This window comes from Stegodyphus dumicola, chromosome 11, assembly GCF_044657685.1.
Source record: "Stegodyphus dumicola isolate Sdum_Otavi_A_Nest chromosome 11, ASM4465768v1".
Classification (NCBI taxonomy): domain Eukaryota; kingdom Metazoa; phylum Arthropoda; class Arachnida; order Araneae; family Eresidae; genus Stegodyphus; species Stegodyphus dumicola.
This window is the reverse complement of record NC_140778.1, coordinates 56516718-56540922: the sequence shown is the minus strand read 5'-3', so window position 1 is coordinate 56540922 and position 24205 is coordinate 56516718. Positions and strand designations below refer to the sequence as shown.

The 24205-nt window shown below is 30.8% G+C and overlaps 1 protein-coding gene across 2 annotated transcripts in view; it reads right to left on the bottom strand.

Annotated features, from left to right (window-relative positions):
- Positions 1 to 5231: 5231 nt before the first annotated feature.
- Positions 5232 to 24205, bottom strand: part of LOC146994017 (uncharacterized) — a 30420-nt gene continuing 11446 nt past the window's right edge. The window contains exons 2-3 of one of the 2 annotated variants that reach the window (XM_085826725.1): positions 17493 to 17654; positions 5232 to 6325 (exon numbers count right to left, since the gene is read on the bottom strand). The gene's annotated coding sequence lies outside the window, so the exon portion shown is untranslated. The remainder of the gene's footprint in view (positions 6326 to 17492; positions 17655 to 24205) is intronic. The other variant, XM_085826724.1, reaches the window with a different exon arrangement.

Below are 24205 nucleotides of genomic sequence, written 5' to 3'. Positions count from 1 at the left end.
CATGTTGTTTTCTTTCCAGATGTGAAAAAAGGGACTTAATAATAATCAAAATATGTTAAATATATTTTAATGTTTCTGTTTATAGCCGGCATCTTCGTTCCGTAACATACATTGATATATGCTAGGATTTAAACTGTACAATTTGAACGTTTTAGATAATTCGTTTTATAATTTTCATGAAAAGTAAGAAATCAGTTGTTACTATTTTTATGAATTGTAAAGGTGTTAAATAAAGCAATGCCTTTCTTTATGTGTTAATTATTATTCATTTTTAAGTTTTGTGAACTGTTACGAATATAATTTGTGCATTTGATCAAGATAAACTCTTCTGTTGTTAAAATGTTTTTGCATAAACTTACAAATTTCTGGGCAGTATAGCGATGAACGTAAGTAAAATATTTACACAATTGAACATGTGGAAAGATATATCCAAAAATTTATATATGTATACTTCTGTAATTCAGCTTAATTCAAGGCAATTTCTTAGAGATTCATAAATATGAAATGCGCATAAACTGAAATCATTGAATTCCCATAAATATGTTTTATTTTATTAATATTTATTTTCTTGTTGATATAAGGTTGTTGGTTGCGAAAAGAATCTATTTAAAACTTTTATTTAAAAAAAATGCAAGATATTACCATTTTTTTAGATAATTATCTGCTGTTAATTTCAGGTTAAAATGATTTCAAATGATTCTTTAATAAATTATGATAATAGTGCAAATAAATCAGAAATATCACTTCTTGCAGAAACAATTGGAATGTATACCCAACAGGATGTTTCTAAAACCCAAACAAATTCTTGAAATATGCAGAAAAATCAATTTTAAAGGCTTTAATGTTACGCACATGCATTTAGATTTCAACTTATTTCTTAATAATTTTCTGTACGTAGTAAATTACGGATATCATCTTTGTAACTTTAAAACAAAAAACTAGCAATAGCAAAGCATGTCATTATAAATTTAACATATTTTTACTGGAAAATACATGCACGGAACACCTTAGAAACAAGTATGTTTCACTGCCGTATCGCAATGTTTTGAAGTTACAAAAACGGACGCCGCTTCTTCGGAAGGAAGAAGTGTGGAGGAAACTGCGAAACCTCCCTCCTTCTTTTCTAACCTCCTTGGTTCTGCTAAGGTTGAAATTTTAAAAAATATGGCTCCAATGGTAAGAAAAATTAGGCTTAGCAGCAATTAAACAACTTTTAAATTGTTGATAATTCTACAACTATTCCATGCAGATTAACTAAAGGCATATAAACGTTAATCGAAAGATAAGAACAAAATAATTCAATTATTTTTAAAATATAAATTGCGCAATTTACCAACATATAAGAATAAAAAATTGAGCTCATAGAGTAACACAGTAGGTATATATATATATATATATATATTGTATCATCTTAAATTCATACAGACGTCCGTACATACAGAGGACACGACAAAATCTCTTCTGAACAATTTTAAATGTTTTATAATTTAGTCCTTTATCCTGTCCTCACGTAATGTTAAGCAAAAACATCGTTAAATTGCATTCGATAGAGGTCAAAATAGATATTTTCGTTGAAGTATCATACCCGAAGTTTTTCTTGATTACAGTACTTCCTTTACTTCGTACAAACAAGTAAAAATGGGTACAACGAAGTATTTATGTTTGCTGTAATTTTCAAAATTCATTAGATTAAAATGTGTCAGCATGATACTGCTTCGAATGCCTAAAAGAGGCACAATATTCTTTACATTTTAATTTTCGGAGAATCTCGGAAATTGAAACAAATTTTGTGGTTCTTCTATAGAAACTGAAAATGCCCTATCAAGAGTGAAATGTACGACTTTCCATTAACGGGTTCAACGTGCCTACCGTTAACTTACCAGATGTGCTTGTTGGCACATAAATATTAACTTGGCCAAATGCCACTAGATGGTTGCACCAGTCAATATATTGGATTTGGAAGTTGTATTTCAGTGGCCCGGTGATAGATAAGGAATTGATGAAAATTAATTTAAATTAAGAAAGAAAAATGGAATAATTGTTTGTTCACTGCTAAATAACTGTAATAGTATATATTCATATTTTTAGACCAAGTGTGGTAATTTTCAGATTTCTTTTGTATTATTTGTGTGTCTTCTAAATTTTTATATGTAACTGTGATTTTGTGGGTTTTCCTAACTGTAACCTGATATATATACTGATAACCATGTGGCTATGATGTAGTTTAGGGAGGGCGCTGCGATCACCGACACAGGCGGTCGCACTTTTGTAGCGCTCCGGAAAAAAACGTAAATTTTTGCAATAAAGTCATATCTCCTGGAGTAAATATACTTTTTTCCTTTTTAGGATTGTCTTTTGCGCGCAAAAGACAATTTTCGCGCAGTGAAGTTTCTACCCCGATTACTGTTGGCTGTTATACCTTACAACAGTGGATTTCATAGATCTGATATCGAAACCAAGGACGAACTTATTTACAGGTTCTTGATTGCTGCAATACAAAGTGCTGAAACAGCTTCAACGACTCAGAAACCAGTCATACTAAATTATCCTTCAAACAACGACCGGAGATCACAAAATAAAAAAAACAGTTTGTATAGGTATTTACCGGTAAGGTTTTCCTTATATTAGCATGCCTTGTCTTCCTAGTGATGCTCAAAATTATATGATATATTATAGAAGTTACACACTAAATCTCTTTTATAAGCTCATTTACAAAATTATGCTAGGGTATCTATATATTCCAAATTTATGTTAATTTTGTTTATTTTACGTTACATTCCTAATCAGAGGAGGTACCCCCCGGTTTTTGACACATCCATAGACACAAAAAAGGGACTTAATAATAATCAAAATATGTTAAATATATTTTAATGTTTCTGTTTATAGCTGGCATCTTCGTTCCGTAACATACATTGATATATGCTAGGATTTAAACTGTACAATTTGAACGTTTTAGATAATTCGTTTCATAATTTTCATGAAAAGTAAGAAATCAGTTGTTACTATTTTTATGAATTGTAAAGGTGTTAAATAAAGCAATGCTTTTCTTTATGTATTAATTATTATTCATTTTTAAGTTTCGTGAACTGTTACGAATATAATTTGTGCATTTGATCAAGATAAACTCTTCTGTTGTTAAAATGTTTTTGCATAAACTTACAAATTTCTGGGCAGTATAGCGATGAACGTAAGTAAAATATTTACACAATTGAACATGTGGAAAGATATATCCAAAAATTTATATATGTATACTTCTGTAATTCAGCTTAATTCAAGGCAATTTCTTAGAGATTCATAAATATGAAACGCGCATAAACTGAAATCATTGAATTCCCATAAATATGTTTTATTTTATTAATATTTATTTTCTTGTTGATATAAGGTTGTTGGTTGCGAAAAGAATCTATTTAAAACTTTTATTTAAAAAAAATGCAAGATATTACCATTTTTTTAGATAATTATCTGCTGTTAATTTCAGGTTAAAATGATTTCAAATGATTCTTTAATAAATTATGATAATAGTGCAAATAAATCAGAAATATCACTTCTTGCAGAAACAATTGGAATGTATACCCAACAGGATGTTTCTAAAACCCAAACAAATTCTTGAAATATGCAGAAACATCAATTTTAAATTATTAATGGACGCTATAACATATAAAGATATTTTCTACTTCTCTTCCTTTTCCTCTCAAGGGCCTTTTTTTTTTTTTTTTTTTTTTTTTTTTGTCTGATGTAGTTTAGTTTATGCTGCATAAGTTAAGTTTGTTTTTTTCCTCAACTATGAATAAAAAAATGTCCAATCAGTTCAATTTGCAGTTAGTCGAACTAACATGCTTGCCGCAACACGAGAAGAATACATTAATTCCACACAGATTCATCATTCTAGAAATTCTTTTAAGATTAGAATAACTCTCATTAATATTTAATAGACCTCATTTAAAATTGATTGAATGCACTAATTCTAATCTAATATCAAAATCCTGGTATTCTTAAATCAATGGAAGTTATTATGACAAATATTTTTTAAACAAAAATACCAGTTTTATAAGGGAAATAGAAACTGTTTACTTCATTTCTATACATTATGTTTATAAAAATTCTTTCATGAAATATTTCTAGATTCAAAAGACAAGAATTTTTTCACAGAAGAAAATTAATTTTCTCTATTTTTCAAAATATTTCTTCAGTAACTTAGGAACAACAGCCTGCTCTGATTGGCGTCATCTCATGCTTTTCAAACCTCACCATGAGTCACCAACAGCTCTGTAATTTGAAAACTGCCCTGTAATATCTGAAAACATTTTGTCCCTATTAGTAGACATTTCAGCTATGCTTTAGAAACATTTAAATTTCGACAAAGCATTAAGTTATATGTATTTTATATAATGCAATTTAGAAGATATCTAATTTTCAATCCAGAAATTCGATATGGAAAAAAATTTTGTTTGACCACTTTTTTACTCTGTATCATTTTTTAATAAATTAATGTAAAACTAGAATTTAAAATGATGTGGTTAAATGCAGTGTTTGATAAAAAGAAAAAAGAAACTATTAAAATATTTTTAGCTCGAACTTTTAGCCTTTAATTTCACATTACACAAGAAGCATAAAACTGCTGATTTTGTTAGCAAGAAACATGCATGTTAGCCTCATGTTGCAACCCATGTTAGCCTCATGTTGTTACCCATTCCACATGAATTCAAATGAGCACACTTTGAGGTCATGATGGATGTTCTGTTCATGTTTCTTCTGTATTTTAACTGGAAAATCCTGTTTCTGATTTAAAATAATCAACAACATTTATTAAAAAAGCAAATAAAAAATTCAAGTGAAAATTGTTATTAATTCATCCCTTTTATTTGCAATGACATCAATGCATAAGTACTCAAGCACTCACTCTGAACAAAACATATTATCACATCTAATCTTTTCCTGTGTAACTGCGTCTAGCATCCCCTTAATCAGAGAGGAAAAATTTTATTTTTTAACAGACAGAAAAAAAAAAAAAAAAAACTTTAAAATATTGAGGTCAAATGCAGAGAGCATTGAAAACAATAGGTTCATATTCAAAAAAATTTAAAAAATATATATTTTTTTCGGTTATAAACTCATTTCCCATTCATTAGGTGATCGAATGGTTAAACCTTATAATGGTTACTAATAAACTGATAACGATCAAATGGTTAAATAAACCAATGATTAAAGTCAAGAAATTATGCACATAGAAATTATCCATATATTTTTAATTATTTTTTTTTTAATTTGGAACTCTTCCAAATATCACAATGAATTTCACATTGAACAAATTTCTTAGCTATCACAATGAGTTAGAATTTTGCATTGAAATCCTGTAGCATTGAATAATTATAATTAAGATTTATTAAGTTTCAAAGTGTGAAAAAATATATTTCAACTGCATTTAGTGAAATCATAGATTAATGTGGGTGGAAATTAAGCATATGATTTTCTAAAGACATTAAAAACAATTAGAATAAGCAAGAGGAATAACAGCTGAAAAAGAATATATAATAAATGCAATGAATACCATTTTAAATATTGCCCGAATTGTAATTAATTAAATGTAAGAATATTCTCTTTTTTTTTTTTTTTTTTTTTAGATTTATATACGTAAGTATTTTAATTCAAAATCAAATTATATTGGATATTTAAATTTATATATCACATATTCTTATTGCTGTAGTTTATATATTATTCACATATTCTTATATCACATATTATTATATCACATATTCTTATTGCTGTATTTATACAAATAACATTCTCCATATACTTACATAAATATATATTTATATATATATATATATATCACATAGCATTAATTATGACCTAGTAAACTGATATCTTGACATACACCTATCAATGACAATTATGAACTAAATTTACATAAACTTGCTTTTGATCTCTCCAGCAAATTACAAATAACAAGAATACTATTTTTAGTTTGAGAACTTTTTAGTTTTTTTATCATATAAAATAGCATATCTGTACACTTTTGAAACATCTAAAATCCTCCGTTGAATTTTGTGCCATATTGCTCAGCATGCAATATCAACAAAATACCTCCTGATAACTTTCAAGTCTCTGGCTGATCATATTTCATATCAACAAGTTTTTTGTTTTCCTGGTCAAATAAACATTCAAACGCACATGTTCAGATTACATTAATGGAGCCACCAAGTACACATGTTCCAGCTCAGGCTGGGAATCAGTTTATCCATTCAGTTCAGTTTCAGGCTTTGTTTAAACTCATGCTCAGAGTTTGCCAGTTTAGGGTATGTTAAGTATCACCTTTAGATGAATGCTGAAAAAGACAAATTATTCAGATGAATTATATGCATAATTCTTTTGCTATATAAAAATTCTCGTTAATAATTAAACTAATAACTTTTTACAGTATAATACATTGATAAATTATAATGCACAGTTCAGCATTGTAAGTACACTTAGTTTATTATAATTTAAATTATAATAAACTTAATACATTTATGCACAAGATAAACAAAAATAAAAGATAGGTTTCTACATTAATACTGCAATTGTGTCTCCTTAACTATATTAGCTCCTTAACTATATAACTCATTTTTCAAATGACTCTCATAAGCATTTTAGCACAAGGTACCAAAAATTTTTTAAGTATCCATGCAAATTTCAATTTCTTCAAGGAAAGCAAGTGCTTCTAAATTTTAAAAGTAATTTCTGTACATAGTGGTTCATTTCTTTTTAATAAATGATTTGCTTGTAACTGGACTCTTATTCATGAAGCAATAATACAGAAGACCTTCAAGAAAATGGTGATAAATAATGGTCCTTACGAATCTGAAGATAACTCCGTGTGGGAAGGCAGACTGAACGGTGATGACCTAAAAGCTGAAGGCGACAACACAGACAGCAATATCAGCAGTATTACATGATTTGAGATGTAGAGAGAGTAGAGGACAACAATGAGAGTGGATAAGAGTCAGGATTCAGATAAATAAATATGACTATACAATATTACTATGTAGCCTAACTCAAAGGCAGTTTTTTTTAATAAATAAAACTGAGAGTTACTGATAATCTATCCATGTATATGTTTCATTTGTTATGTTCTTACTGCAACCGCATCCTTCCTAATTAAATGCAGAAATTTCAATAAAATTAGAGAAAAAGTGGAAAAATACAAGAGTAATATGGCAAACGTTATCTACTAAGGCAAAGCTTATTTAAAATATTTTCATTTGATTGACACTGGAAAAATGAAAACAATATTACACAAAATTTTTTTTAAGTAACAAGAAAATTTTTTAATTCTGCAGCCCTATATAAACACCCGAGACAAATTTTCAGTTACACAGAAGTCTCTGTTTACTTAGTTCTGTTGAGATTTTTATCTTTATATGACAAAAACTAACACAATATTTAAATTTGATTTGAATGTGCTAAAATTTGTGGTATTTTTCTGATTCCACCCAACTGATTCCCCCAACTTGAGATGCAAAAGACAACAACTGCCATTTTTAAAATTAGCAGCACACTAAGCATTACTAATACAACCAATTAACAAAATTAAAAATGCAAGAAACATCCCTAACAATTAGACATATATATATATATTCTGTTCCTTTATTATATACACAATGATCTGCTTAAAAAAACAACAAAAATTTGTATTGCCCACAACTGGAGAAATTTTGCACTACACAGAAATCAGCATGGAAATCACACTGCTGCTCACCGGTGCATAGTAATATGGTTTCACGAAGAAAAAATCAGACCATTGAACAAATTTCGCAATGCACGCACTGCTGATTTTCCGTGTTCAGTGATGTTTTTTCACTTGAAAACAATCGGGACCTGAACAAATTTCAGCATCAGAGGATAAATTCGATTGTTTACAAAATACATCTTAACAGAATGTGAATTTTTGCATTCTCTAATATCAGGCAAACTGCCACATTTCTGAAGAAATGCAACTTTTTAATTTCATCTGCCTGCAAACTTCACAGTCCCTTTACTATTCCTTAGAAGAAAAAAAATGTGTCAACCCAACTACACAGAGTAAGCATTAACGAAAAAAATTACTATACAAATTAAAAAGCCAAAACCTGCATTTATGTGCTGAATATCTCAGTTCTCACATCTTTTTGTGATCTTATAGGCTGTTTAACTTGACACTGGTGAATTAATTTTACCATTGGGCAGATAAGTAGAAAGGACTATATTTTTGGGATACACAGATGTGTTTTCAATAATGTTAAAGATGGAAATAAAAAAACTACCCGCTTAATCTACTCGGATAGCAGCCAGTAGCTAATGATACACTGCATTCATAGGACCCAAGGTTTTGCTTTTCTAACAACACTGCAGTAATGCTGGAAACTATTTTAGATTTTTCTGAAAGGTGCAATGTTAAGTCTTTTTTGTTGCAGGGAAATATGTACCAAATAATTTTCTATGGAAAGATATATCTGTAACCAGGACTAAATGTGTTTTAGCCTTAACTGCTATAAAAAAGTTCAGGTTTTGAAGAAAAATACTGCCAATAAAAAGAATTTAAAGTGAGTCAATATACTTTACTACTTCTTATTGAAATAACCAGATGCATTTCTTTTATCTAGAAAGATTTTTTCTACATTCAAAATAACCTAATGATGAATGTTTTCTTATTGAAAATATTAATGTCCATCTGTCTAGAAAAAAACTAACTTCCATGTCCTGAAATGGAAACCTCCTTTTTATTTTTTCATTATTTTAAATTTTGATAAGAAGACAGTGAGGTTTTTACCTTTTTTTTATCCTTTCTATTGTAGGACAACAGATGTGCTGTTGGCTGCTGGTAAAATTAAATTTGCAGTTCTTATAAGGTATTTTCTCCCTCCTTCCAGCATGCTTTCACTGTGTAATTGTAGCACATTTGGCAAGTATTCAGAAGGTCTAAGTTCAAGTCCCAGCGAAGGCATTCCTCATTTTTCACATTCCAGCATCAAAAACCCTCAGGACTCTATGGTAGTGCCTGAACTAAAAGGTAGTGAACAATAAGTCGTCACCACTATTATTTGACGAATGAGTCCCTTAATCCCAGTCGCCCTTTGAAAGGGGGTGCACATAAGACATTTTCTCCCTCTTTCCAACATGCCTTCGTGGCTTAATGGTAGCACAGTGCATATTCCAGAGGTCTGGGTTCAAGTCTTAATGACGGCATTGCACGTTTCTCAGGTCTCCTGTTTCAAAATAACCCTAATGACTCTGCAACTTATTCAATAATAAAAAAATCTGCGTAAATGTATATATAGTTCTCGCATTGTGATAAAACATCGGTAACTAGAGCCATCGAATTTTGAATGACGCAATCTTCCTACGAATATGGGCATGTGGAAGACCAAATTTGAAATTTGTTTTATTATTGATTTCATATTTTGTAAAACTTTAATGAATTTTTACGTAACAAACTCAAAGATTTAAAAGCAAGCAATAGCAACACTCTACGGGGATAGGGGGCTTTTTATCACCAGCATGCAGAACTGTGAATCAATAGAAATCTGAATTGCATTTTACTGCACACAACTGCAGAAAATTCTAAAGATATGCTCATTTTAAAATTATTTTGTGACATTGCTATTGATTTGAATTTTATGGTTTAAGTGCAAAGAACATGATATTTAATAAATAAAACTAACACACAAAACGTTAAAAAAATTCCACTTTGGACTTAATTTAACATCTGAAACTTTACATTTTTTTTTTTTTTTTTTTTTTTTTTTTTGTTGTTGTTGTTTTGTTGGAGTAATTAAACTAGGAGGTATAACTCTTATTTTTCAGCAAGTTTTATACTGCAAAATGAGCTGAAGGGAAAACTATATTTTTCTTGCTGGAAGTATTTGCTTCACACAGGAACCTTTGCAAAGACAAATGTTTGCTGATTGTATCTCTATTTATTAATTTTTTTACATCAGCTTACCTGTGGCCAAGTAACACAGACTGTGGGTCAACAGGGTTTCAAATCCTTCTTCATGTGGCACTCATTATAACAGCCAAATGAGCAGTAATTTGTTTCTAACGAGGTCCCCTAATTTAGTGTATATATAGGTTTCTAATCATCTTGTATAGTTAAAGCACAGTAGTTATTGAAGAGCAAATATTTCATATCACAGCTGAGAAGAAGAGAACTTAAATTTTATGCAACTTATGATAAATAAAGTCTGCCTGAAAGAATTTCTGCATACATATAGTAAAAGCTCGACTATTCAGCATTCAACTAACCATAAAGTTCAAATAACTGGCATATTTCAAAAAATGTTTCCCTCAGAAAAATTTAGTGAGAGATTTGTAATGCCACAATAGAGCCATAATACTGTTAACATATATGCACTGTCACCAAAGTGTGATTTACTCCAATAATAAATAAGCATGTCACTGCATATGCACTATCGCAAAAGTGTGATTTACTCCAATAATGAATAAGCATGATGTCACAATACAATCATAGTAAGTCTGTTTTGCTTTTATTGTAAAATTCTTGATAAGCTGATTTAAATTTTGTAAAGATGGCTTAAGTTCTATTTTTTTTCTTCACATTTTGAAAAAAATTACTAACATTTGAGACTGAATGAAGTGGGATATTTTTAGAGTTACAACATCTATTCATTAACAAAAGGCATGATATGCAACTTTGAAAACAGATAAAGAATGGAGATGTAATGTGAAAAATTCTAAACAATTTTAGTTTTTTTACATGCAATATCCATAATTCAAGTCTCAATAATATCTAACAAATTAAAGAATTATCTGCTTCTGCTGAAATGACTGGGAATGTCTCCTTCAACTTTCATAATCAGATAACATATTTTACTTTCATGCTAAAGTACAACAAAGTCTGTGAGTTTATATGACTGAAAAGCATTATTCTTTTTCAAAATTTGATACTGTTACATGTGTACAGCTTTGTAATGCACTAAATGCACCCACATCCAATGATAGCTTCATGAAATTTATTTTTTCAAAAGAAGAGTTAAAGTCTGGAAGTTTTAACAAAAGTACTTGTACAGTTCTTCTCAGTATGATGGAAGAGATCAGTAGCTATCATTTCATGCTTTTAAGATCATTAAAGATAAGATAATATAAAAAGCTTCAAATGCATAAGGTTGCTCACTACTCTGAAGTAACTTCTGAATTAAACTCAACTGATCCAGGCTTATACAGTTTTCCCCTGTCCACTGAGATATTTCCAGCACCTTTTGATTTCTTGCAATTGCTGGAAAGCACACAGCTACACAGGGTGGGAAACAGTTACATTGAGATTGGACCAGTTACATAAGTACAGGACTACAGTTACATAAGTACAGACACCAAATTTAGAGACAAAAATTAGTTGCCAAGATCACTGCCAGCTTGGCATCATCTCACTAATATGGCAAGACAGCCATTTAACTCAACAGTAAAAGTATTTATCACTATAACTTTATTTTCCCAGCAACGCTTCACACTGTTGAGGACTTTCAAGTTAATTATGCATGGCATACAATTTACACATAATTTCATTAAAAGTATTTACATATATTTAAAATTCATAACAATATAATTTTCAATATAGGCATATGATATTCATTGTTGGTAACAAATAAGTCGTTTTTATAATTTTAGAGCTAAATTTTCCTCATTGATTTGAATTTTCTAACACAAATTCCATTTTTTATATGCTCAACTACCCGGAATTTTCACATATCCAGAATTCAGCATTTTCCGATATTTCCAGACAGTGGAGCTTTTACAGTATATCATGGCAATAAATATCTCAAACTTTCAAAATACAGCAGAATGCCAATTATCCAAATCAATTGGGATGGGACTCCCATTCGGATAATAAAAAATTCACATAATTGGATTTTTTCCGAAGAAAGGGTCTACGTATACTTTAATTAATTACTGTATGTACATACAGTAGTTCTACGTATACTTTTATTAATTACTGTATGTACATACAGTAGTTAATTAAAGTATACATAGTATGTATGTATATTGAAAATGGGAGAAAAAACTATTTAAAAAAGTGGTTTTTAATTAATTGAAATGAAAAAGCAACACTTTTCTGTACATGTTATATAGTGTACTGTACAATACTTACAAGTGGTGAAAGTCATTGACTGCCGAACATCTCGGTCAAAGTAAGCTGTTTCTCTGTCTTCATCCGTTTTCAGGCAGCCAAGTCATGCATCCACTTGACAATGAGAAGTTATATGTGGCCACTGTTAACTAGCATTGCCACTTCTTGGCTCTCAAAATCCGGGAGAGGAAAAAAAGTTTCCAGGAGAAGAAAAGAAAAGTTTTATTTCAGTCGCAACCGAAAAAAACTCCGCCTCCTTAATTTCATTTAAAAGTATTTTTTGAACTGCAGTAGCAAGCATACTCTCACAAATACTTGTACGTTTTGTTCTACCACAAGAAATCGTTTTTGACAAAGAAGAATCTGGAAATAGAGTGCTATACAATTTGTGCAATCCTCGCTATTAAAAGTGTGATGATGCTTAATCTTAGATAGACTGAAGTTATTTCAATTGCTGATATATTGTCCTGTTCTTCTGAAGATTTCTTCATGAAAAAGTTCGAAACCGATTGCGATGAATCCCTATTCAATATTAACGATTGGTGTTTCTTGCTTTGGGTTAAAGCTCTGTACAGTTAAAGCTCTAACATCCTCGTAGTTAATATTAACTGTTTCCTGACATACTTTACATTCTTTGTTAAAGTTGACTCTCTTCACAAGCTAATCAAATTGAGTTAGCCACTTGTCTTGAAACGACGTCGAATATTTTGTCTTTCTTTGTGGCATTTGTTCACTTGCAGAATCAGAATCATTTTTTTTATTACACATTATTATGAAAGCATTTAAATAATTTCAAATACGCACTTGTTTGTGGATAGCTACCTAATTGCACACTAAATGAAAGAATGGATTGAAAATGAGAGGGTGAAGTGAGTGAGGGCGCATGTGCACAATACGCCGGCATAAAATCACTACTCATCTCATAAGGCGCTTACTCACCGCTCACCGTAGATCACTGCTGCAAAGAATATGTATTGACATAGACGTTCTTTGGCTGCTGTGCGTATTTGTGTGATTTTCGATGCTCTCAACCATTTCGTCTGTGTGCATTGTGTCGTTATTTTCGAGAAACTTGATATTCAGGGAGAGTAATATTTATTTTAAATTCCTTCTGGGAGCCGGGAGATTTTAATTTCTACGACTCAATTCTGGGAGAGGTGGAAACCCTACTCTTAACCCCTTTAGTCTTTATTTTTTTCCTTAAATTCTGAAAGAGATTTGGATAGTCGGAGTTCAGATAATTGGAGTTGTACTGTAATCCTGCCAAAACTTCGTTTTAATTATGGATATTAGAAAGTATTTTATAAATAGCATACTATAAACAATAAACATACTCACAATAAAAACATTTATTCAAGAAAAATATTTGATGGAATTCAGTACAGAGTTAGACTACTGGTGTTTGGTTATCTTATCTTCATGGTTGACAAGAACTAAAATAGCTTGCTATTCACTAAGAACAAGTACAGCTTGAAAATTATTAAGAAATAATTCATTTATGCGAATGTTATTCCTGATCACTGTGTAGTCACAGGACAAATAACTGCGCATTGAAAATAATTTTTTTTTAACTACAAAAAATATCTGTAAGGAGCATATACATACATTTTTTATTTAGTTCTACCATACGTTCAAATCTGTGCAATTCTGCAAAATAATGATAACTCAAAATATTCATGAAATACATGCCATGCAAACCTTCTAATTCCATCTTCTTATTCAAGATACAAAAATACAGCTTTTTACACTTTAAATGAAAGTATGAAATTAATGTGTATGTACCATCATTTTATTAATATAAGTAGTAATCCCATATTAGTTTCTGTATGGGTTAAGTACTAATCAAAATAATCAAATCCATAATTAACCATGTGTTACTTTATTTGAATGATTAACTTTATTTCAAATTGTTAAAAGCTCTTGATAATATAAAAACTTCGCTTAGATACTGTAATATCTTGTTATTTAATAAATAAATATAATTATTGTTGAAGTGGCAATGCCATATTTGTATCAAACCATTACTCAGCAACGAGAGATATTGTTTTAAAAAGATTTTGTATTCTGAAGATTTTGCCAGCTAGGAGTAGTATTAAAATTTTGCCACTTAAGAATTGTATAAAATTTGTCTATCACCGAGAACTAGAAATAAAATTTACGTTCTACTAAGAAGATTGTCTGTTTTGTAAATTACTGCAAAATACATTACAGTCTTAATAAATTGGAGGTTCCACCGAGATACTGGAAATTAGGAGTGCAATTATCAATTTCGATGGTGCTGGTCTCCTAATCCCAGAAATTTACTGAATTTTTTACAACAAGTTTGCTAATACCAATTGCCAAGTTTGTTTATTTCAAGGATAAATGGATGTAAGAAGTCTGCCGTTTTAAAGCCAGATTTGAAGCGGATCATTCAAAGATTACCTTCTGTGCTTCTGTAACTTGTGTCCGAGCAAAAACTGTCAAAAATAGGATACTGCTGATCTCTGAAGATAAGATTAACTTTTGGTTTTCTTAAAAAAAGATTTTATTGAATTTTAATACTTTAATTCAGAATTATAGTTTATTGTGTAAGATTTTGTTTAAAATAACTAACGCTAAAAATATTCAGCTTAAATTTATAATTGATATTTGTGGTAAAGAAGTATTTTAAAATTATTATTTATGCTTTACTTTTATTTGTATTGAAATTTTATGTTGATAATTGATATGTGTAAGCCATCCGGCATTTATAAAAAAAAAAAAAAAAAAAAAAAAAAGAACTGCTAGCTGAGTTTTTGAATTTGTTGCCAAGCAGGAACGTGAAAATAAGTAATAACGTCAAACTGACGTACAGTGAATTGATTATACTGCAGAATTGGCAAAGTCTAAGTTCTCGCCATCCAGGCGTGTGGTAGATAGTAACGTCATCCCGACGTATTACAGGTTGTATATTCTAAAAGTTGTATTGCCAAATTGGCAAAAATTGTTTTTGTTTTCGCCAACCAGGCGTGGAGATAGATAGTAAAATCGTCAAACTGACGTTGGTAAAATTCCATTGTATTGCCTAACTGGCAAAGGTGTTTATATAGTTATAGCTAACGAGGCTTGTGAATAGTGAGTTAAAACGTCAACCTGACGTAGTATTAAATTATTTTGTGCCAACCTGGCAAAGTTGTTTAAATAATTCTCTCCAAATGGTTAGTGTGAATTTCGTATTCGAGAAATTAAATCTTGCCAGAAATTATATATTTTTAATACAAGTACGAGCTTTTAGATTGAATTTCAAAAGGAAGCCTATTAAAAGTAACTTGTGTCAACATGTCATTCTTAGCTAGGAGTAAAAAACAGGATTTAAAAGTACTAGCAGAAGAGTTAGGTTTAATCGTGAAACCTGAATTTAAGATTGCTCAATTGCATAAACTGATTACGGAAAGTCCTGATTATGATGAGGAGTTTACTCGAGAACTACTGGCTGCAATTAGAGAAGAAAGGGAACAAAAAGAAGAATGCGAAAGAGAAGAAAGAGAAAGAGAAGAAAGAGAAAAAGAACACGAAAGAGAAGAAAGAGAAAGAAGAGAAGAATGCGAAAGAGAAGAAAGAGAAAGAAGAGAAGAAAGAAAAGAAGAGCTTGAAAGAGAAGAGCGAATTAGAGCCTTTGAGCTACAGAAACTTCAACTGGAAGCAATGGCTGCCACAGCACAGCCGGTAGAAACTACGCAGTTACCTGAGCAGCCTTTAAAAATCAGAATTCACTATGTCATGCCACGTTTCAACCCTAAAGAAGATGAAATAAGTTTATTTCTGGTGTTATTTGAGCGTCAAGCTAAAATAATGAATATACCTGCTGAAAATCAAGTGACTCAACTTATTTCATTGCTGCCTCCCGACATTGTTTAGCTTATTGCTAGAGAACCAGAAGAGGACGCGAAAAAGTATGAATATGTAAAAACTTTACTGTTACAACGATTTAAATTAAGTGCGGAAAAATTTCGACAACTATTTAATAAACACCAAAAATCTACTGAAAGTACTTGGTATGATTTCTACTATGAATTAAAGAATTATTTAGAAGGATGCCTTAACGGATTAAACATTAAAACTTTTGAGCAGCTAAAAGATCTCATGCTGGTTGATCAAATTAAAAAGCGTACTTCTCCTGATTTCAAAGAACATTTTATGGATCAATGGACAACCATCATTTCACCTACTGAAATTGTTAAGAAAATTGAAGATTTTGAAGATGTGAGAAAAACAATAAAACCGAAATTTTCTGCCAATCAGACTGAAAAAATTAACAAAGGATCATTTAAACTGCGTTATGATAATTTTGTGAAAACAATAGAGCATCTGCCTCATTTTAAGTATTCTGATAAATGGGATGATTCAAAATACCAGAAAGATCAACGACAAAAAAATCAATTTCCAAACAAGAACCAAGAAAATTTATATGACAAAAGGTATCGACCACGTTGTTTCGAGTGTGGGTCATACAAACATTTTAAGCCTCAGTGCCCTCGCTTAAAACCAAATGAAAAGATAAATTGCGTATTTTTGAATGATGATTTATTAAAGACGTATACAATTAAAGGTTTAGTTAATGGATATGAAATGCCTATTCTTCGAGACACAGGAGCCACAGTAGATGTTATTTCTCGAAAATACGTAGCTAAAGCAAAAATGATTGGAGAACATGTCTGGGTACAATATCTCTTAAATGACCATTTAGTGTGTCTACCGTTAGCTGAAGTTGAAATTAATTGTGAACTTGGTCACATAAAAACAAAGGCAGCTGTTGTTACAAATGATCCTGGCAGATATGTATTGGGTAACAAAACTGCTCAGTTGTTCAAAGATAAACAGTTCTTAAATTTAGAAAGGATAAATGTGGTTTTGACACGATCTCAAGTAAAACGATCTCGAGAAGGAGATCGAAGTAGAGACACCGAAATGGGGGAAAAAGAAGAACTGTCTGTTATTGAGTCTGACGAAGATATTTTACCGCAAGCTGATGAGAAAGACAAGGAAATTAAGAAAATAATTAATGCTAATTCAAAGAAATTAATTGAATCTCAGCATCAAAGCAGAGATCTAATCTCAATGCTTAGTGAAGCTAAAAATGAAAATTTTGGAAATTATTTCAAAATAAAGGAGAAAAAGAAATTAGATAAAAATGCAAATGAAAGGGAAGTAATTGTTATTCTTGAAAAATATAGAGATCAAATGCAGAACTACACAACTTTTATTCAGAAGCAAACAAATAATAGTGCTAAAACTCAGGGTAAATTGGTCAATACTCACCCTCCTAAAAGTCAGGCTTCTGTCAATGCTTCACAGAAATCTGACAAACAATCTAAGTGTTCATCTCTTGAGGAGAAAGCTAAAGTTATTTATATGGAAGTTGACTCACCTTATTTACCTGGTGATTCATCTTCTGTGGATAATGTGTCTGATTATTCCTCTACAAGTTTCCCAGTTTCTTCTTCTCCAAAAAGCAAAGAGGTGTTTGACAATTTGTTAACAGCAGATCAAAGAACTTCTGATAAAAGAACTCATGAAGGTGCTTCTAAAGCTAAGAAATTAAAAATACATTCAGAATCTACGCACATGTCAGAAAACTTAGAAAAGAGGCACAAACATGATAAAGGATACTCAAAGTTGCCTCATTCAATGAGTGTGCAAGAAGCAGATAAGAACAAAGATTCATCTCACAAAGAACGAAAACTACCTGACAAGAAAGAATTGACAAAATTAAAGGATTCTCAGTTACAAGTTCCAGATGAATTGCTAAGTTCTAGACTTGAGATGCAAGTCAAGGAGAAGTTTTTAAAGAAACTAAACAGACAAGAGCGAGTTATTGAAGAAGCAAAACTGCCACAAAAGCCTTTGGCACACTCACCTGATTTCAATAAGGAGTTTATTTTGCAAATTGATGTTTCAGACTCTGGTATGGGTGTCATTTTAGCTCAAAAAGATGAACGAGACAATGAACATCCAGTATTATACCTCAGTAAGAAGTTTACAGAAACTGAAAAAAAGTACTCTACCACAGAAAAGGAATGTGCCGCCATAATATTTGCTGTAAAGAAACTTCAATGTTATTTAGACGGGCATACTAAATTCCTCATAATGACCAATCATAATCCCTTAGTTTGGCTCAAAAATAATGTGAGTTTAAATCCACGACTTATGAGATGGGCACTAGTACTACAACCCTACAATTATACGATCGTTCATCGAAGTGGTAAAAACCATAAAAATGTAGACGCATTAAGTCGTACTCCCTGGTCTGATTAAATAATTTGTTTCTCTATATAGATAAAAAAAATATTTTGTTCCTTCCTCTCTTCCTCAGTGTATGTTATTATGTTATTTCTTGTTTAATTCTCCTTTAAATGCTTGTATTTTAATTCTGTGTTGTGCTGATATTATTGTTTTAAAAACTGTAAACTTTAATTTATAAAAATATAAATTAAAGTTTATCTGGAAAGGGGAGAGGTTGTAATATCTTGTTATTTAATAAATAAATATAATTATTGTTGAAGTGGCAATGCCATATTTGTATCAAACCATACTCAGCAACGAGAGATATTGCTTTAAAAAGATTTTGTATTCTGAAGATTTTGCCAGCTAGGAGTAGTATTAAAATTTTGCCACTTAAGAATTGTATAAAATTTGTCTATCACCGAGAACTAGAAATAAAATTTATGTTCTACTGAGAAGATTGTCTGTTTTGTAAATTACTGCAAAATACATTACAATACAAACAAATATTGTGCTTGTTTCATCCAGGTAACATATTTATATCTGTGTTTTATAATTCATAATTATATACAGTACAAAGTCCATAATCCAGACTCGTCGGGTCTTCGATTCCGGATTTGGGGTTTTTTCGGATTATAGATCATCAATTTAAATCTGGTAAGATGGCATGCAGAAATTATACAATTAAAAATATTAAATCATAATTTATGAAATAAAGAGCAATTATGATCTAAAGTGTATCAAATTTTACAAAAAAAGAAGCTTAATACTTATTTGTTTACTTTATTAAACATTTCTTTCAACATGTGCATGTGTAATGTATGCACATTCTATACGTGCATGCATAATGTATTTGCATTCTTTACGCATATGCGTAAAGTTTGTGGTTTTGAGGTCTGGATTTTCAGATTTTTAAAACCGATTTTCAGAAATTTCTGATGCTCCCTTTCTAGAATATCTAAGGCTTTTTTCTTGGAGACCCTTTTACTAGATACTATAAGCATGTGCTTATACTGCTTAATGGTTAACCCAGCCCTAATTTTGAGTATAAAATGCAGGATTATTTCCTCGGAAAAGCTTATCACATATTAAAGCACAGTAGAGTACAAAGTCTGAGATCCGGATGTCCAATATCTGCCGCCAGCAACTTTTTTTTTAAATTTTTTTTTGTATCATTTATGCATGCAGATTCTTTTTTTTTTTTTTTTTTTTTAACTAACATGTGGAGAGTCTCAATTCTTAATTTCACTTTGACACTAAATAAAATACCTAGCTATTGAAGAAACAATCATTTTAGCATAAATTTCTATTTGCACGTGCAAAAACCACGTTTTGAACACACAATTTAAACTAAAAATCTGAAACAAAAACAAAAAAAAAATTTATACAGCAAAAAGTAAAGTTTCTAACTAAAAAATATTTGACAAGAATCCACACACACAGCGATATGTTTTAACTTTAGAAAAAATCACAGAGTTGCACAATCTATGCAGCGAAGGAATCTACGAACTATGCACACTTCGCTTAAATAAATTAACAACAATAAATTCCAAAGAATACCAGCATTGTGGGCTGATCTTTGGAATATGATAGTTCGGCGACATTTTGGAGGTGATAAAGGTTACTTACCTAGGATTTTGGTAATAATGTGAGAGGTACTCAGTTCCGATTACACATTATTTTGTGTGAGGGAAATGAGAGATCATGAGATATGTCATGTGACATTAATGGACGAATTACTGTTCTTTAATCGGAAAAGGGGGAAAAATTTGGAAAACTGTAGTACTATATTATTTTGTATTAAGCTTCATTGTGTGTTGTGTGAAATAGTGGAAGTGTGCGTGCCACGTAATGAAGATTCTGAAGATTAGGTAAGTTAGTATTTTTAATCATTTGAGGATATTATTTTTATGCATTGTTCTAAATGTAAGAAGTAAATAAATTAATATGATATTATTGGAAAATTGTTATTAGCAATGATTTAGTTTAAAGTAATTAGGATTGTAATCTAATTTTTATTAATTTAATGTATCTGCTTATTTATATTTTAAGTAGTGTTTTTTAATTTAATTATATTTAAATTTAATGATCGAGATTTTGTGAGTTATATGTTTGTAGTATTTTCGAATACGTTTGAGTAGAATACGTTGAGTATTTTCATGCATTTTTCGTGAAATGTTTCTAATTTATGAGAAAAAAGCAGTGTACATGGATATAGTGAAGAGTGTGCGCAATGCCATTTTTGTGCAATTCTGGGATGTTTTTTTAAGTAAAAATAAGTCGACGTGCACATGGTTTAGTGATATTTTAATTAAATGATAGTTATTTTGTGAATTTTATGTTTGTAGGAATTTGGTATACGTTTCAGTTGAAGTAAACGTGTATGGAAATAATTTAAATATTTGATACTAAGTATTTGTAACCATTTGTAATGTTTGTGGTATGAATTCGTTGGTGAAGTTTATAATATAATAGATAATTTAGAGGTAAATGTTTTTGGATATTTTATTTATTTTTTACATGGAAATGTTCATCCTTGGAAAGGGTATATACTTTTTCGCGATCAGGTAATTTCATATATGTGCTTTTTACCGAGTATAAAGATTCACAGAATTTTTTTGCATTTTCGTGCAAATTTTTGTAATTTATGAGAAAATAGCAGTGTAGATGGATAAAGTTAAGAGTGTGTGCAATGCCATTTTTGTGCAATTCTGGGATTTTTTTTAAGTAAAAATAAGTCGACGTGTAAATGGTTTATGTGTATGTGCTATTCTGAAAAACGCGCAAGGAGTTTGCGATTGTGCACTTTTTCCCAATTTTGCAGTTAATATTTGTCATGATTAAGCAGTTTTGTTGCATAAAATTTCTAGCATAAGTGTAATTTGGCTAGTAGATTGTTGGAAAAAGTATTCGGTAAATAAAAAGAAAAGAAACATGTCTTTATTCGTGAAGGCAAAATGGCGGTGGAAAAAAAAAAAAATAGAGGGTTGCTGTAGCAGAGTTGGTCGCCAAATTTTCGCCAAAAAAATCGCTTAGTTACCATAATTCAAAGATCAACCGCATTCTGTTTAAACTTAAAAACAAATCTACGAATTGCATCATCTAGGGATTGTTCACTAATCAACAAAATAAACTAACTCAAATACATTACAATTCAAAAAACGACGACAGAAATTCATACTAAAAAAACAATGAACATAACATTCTACAAAATAAAAGCAATAAAATAAAATGCACTTACCATAATGGATGCTTCTTCAAACAGCAGAAATATCAAGAGCATACAAAATCCAGCATACATTTGTGAATAAAATTTCTGCTGCCACACAACATCTGTGAACAAAAGAGCCATGATTTTCCAATACCATGCATCTTTCTGCGATTCAAGATTCCGAAGGTAACGATAAAAACTTCCTCCTCCTAAGTTAACTTACTACACGAAAAATTATCCAAATCTTAAACTTGCTGACAGCCACGTACTTAAACAGCAACGATTTGCCTGCAAACCCACACAAGTCTATTAAAAACGCCCTTTTTCGTACGACTTCTCATATCAGCTCTACATTTTGAACACATCAAACTCTGCTTCAGAAGTCCTGACTCCCAAAGAAATTCCAAAAATACACTTCGATCTGCATAAACACCTGTGAACAAAAGACTCGTTAACAACTCCAACATCGTAATTTTTAATACTAAATTTACTTTGCACACAATCTAAAATACACGACTGAAATTTTCCATCTGTCATTGCAACATTCCATTTCAAAACCTGCACGACACGAACCAACAAGCAAATAAAACCACTGCAGTAAAAGATTAAGTCTCAAAGTCAAAAGGGTTGCCATACAAACAACATCGTTCCCAAAACATTCACAGAACATGCAATTGAGCCAAAAACCATCGCCACATTTGGCAACCTGAGGGCACATATAAGAGTAGTACCAAATTTTTATATCCCTGATGCCTACCTGGCGAATATTTATTATATATTGCTTTCATCACCGCACAGCCATGCCTAAACATTTTTTTTCTATTAGTAATTGAATAGCAAAGTGTATGGCAACCTTTCTTGTTGATATTTCACTTGGCAATGATTACACATAGAAGTTAAATATGCTAAGATCTGTTGACAAGGAAAAATTTAACAAAAATTTCTTTCCATATGCTAAAAATAAATTTTGTGAATGATAATCATAGGCCAAAAGATTACAATGGGTGCTTTTTGAATTAAAAATAACACATTTGTTATTCACATAAACACAGAATTGCACCAGAGCTCAAATGGGCGGACTAGGCGTCAGAATTTAGGGAAGAAAATATTATTGGACTTCAGAGAAGCACCGAGTTACAAAATTAAGGACTGACAAATTTTTAGAATTTATGGAAAGCACTAGGACTCAAAATTTAGAACTTAGGGAGGCACTTAATAGCAGAGACTGCCTCAGGCAGTATGAGAGCTAGTGCTGACCCTCAATAAGCTTTATATATGTTTGAATTTATTTATTCAGGACTCAGAGAAGCCTTAAGTATTTGCAAAAAGCAGACAAGTTTAATAAATAACTAAAGTAATACAATTCAGGCTTAACTGCTTCAGTACACAATAGAAGCAAGACAAAATTTAGCGAAAAAACTTGTCTTTCGTCACCAATTTCATGATATGCATAGCCAATAATGTGTAGCAGATGTTATTAAGCTAAGCTAAAATTATACTTTACTGATTTCAAGGAATTTCACTTAATATAGCAGATTGTGTTGTTCTTTAACTTTCTGATTTGATCTAGCTTATTATTTTTTTTACAGGTTGTTATTATTAAAGCAAATTTATAAAAAATAATGTCTCAACTTTCAATTATGTCAAAAAGAGTTTGTAATTATTGGAGCTGCAACAGAATTTACAAAGCAAAAGCATATTTTAATGTCCATTGAACAAAATGTGGAATTGCTGCAAAAAAAAGGTTGCCATTTTTATGTAGATCCATTTCAAAGATATGCGAGAAGTACAGTCAAAAGTCGTTAATTCGGACACCCACAATCCAGAATGATCTATAATCCAGACCTCAAAGCTAAAAACTTTCTGTGCATGCGTCACGTTCACGCATGCCCGTAAGACCTTTACGGCTGCGAATATGCATGTGTGCAGGGCCAAAATACGTTTACGCATGCGCGTTTAATGTATAACGGACGGTATAAGCTAAGCTAAAATTATCTACTTCAGTTAATGTTGCAGACTGTGTTGTTCCTTAATCTTCTAATTGGATGCAGCTTATTATTTTTTGCAGACTGTTAGAGCAATTTTATAAAAGTAAGCTTGAACTTTGGATTATGTCAAATAGAATTTCCGATATATATTTACTAATATGTAAAGGATCTACAAAGCGAAAGTATTTCTCAAAGTCCATTAAACAAAAAGTGGAATTGCTGCAAAAAATGGATAAAGGCATATCCTTCGTTTCTCTAACCATTCCGAAATTTGTTTATCAATTTCACGCTGCTCTGCGGCAGGGGGACGCCGCGGCGTGCAATGAATTGGAAGTTGATCTGTCAGCACTATCCTTATCTTCAGGGCAGATTTTTTATTTTATTTACCTTATAATTCCTTACTAAATGTAGTATTTCATCTCGATGTACTCCGTCTTTGATATGATTTAAATCAAATTCCTCGTCATTATAATTCGCTTCCGATAGCGAAGAAAGTAAAGTAAACAGACAAATATTAAGCTTTTATTTGGTAAATTTTGATACCCTTTAGATCATAATTGTTCTTTATTTCATAAATTATGGTTTCATATTTTTAATTTTATAATTTCTGCATGCCATCTTACCAGATTTAAACTTCATTATGTTAAAAGTGACCATCAT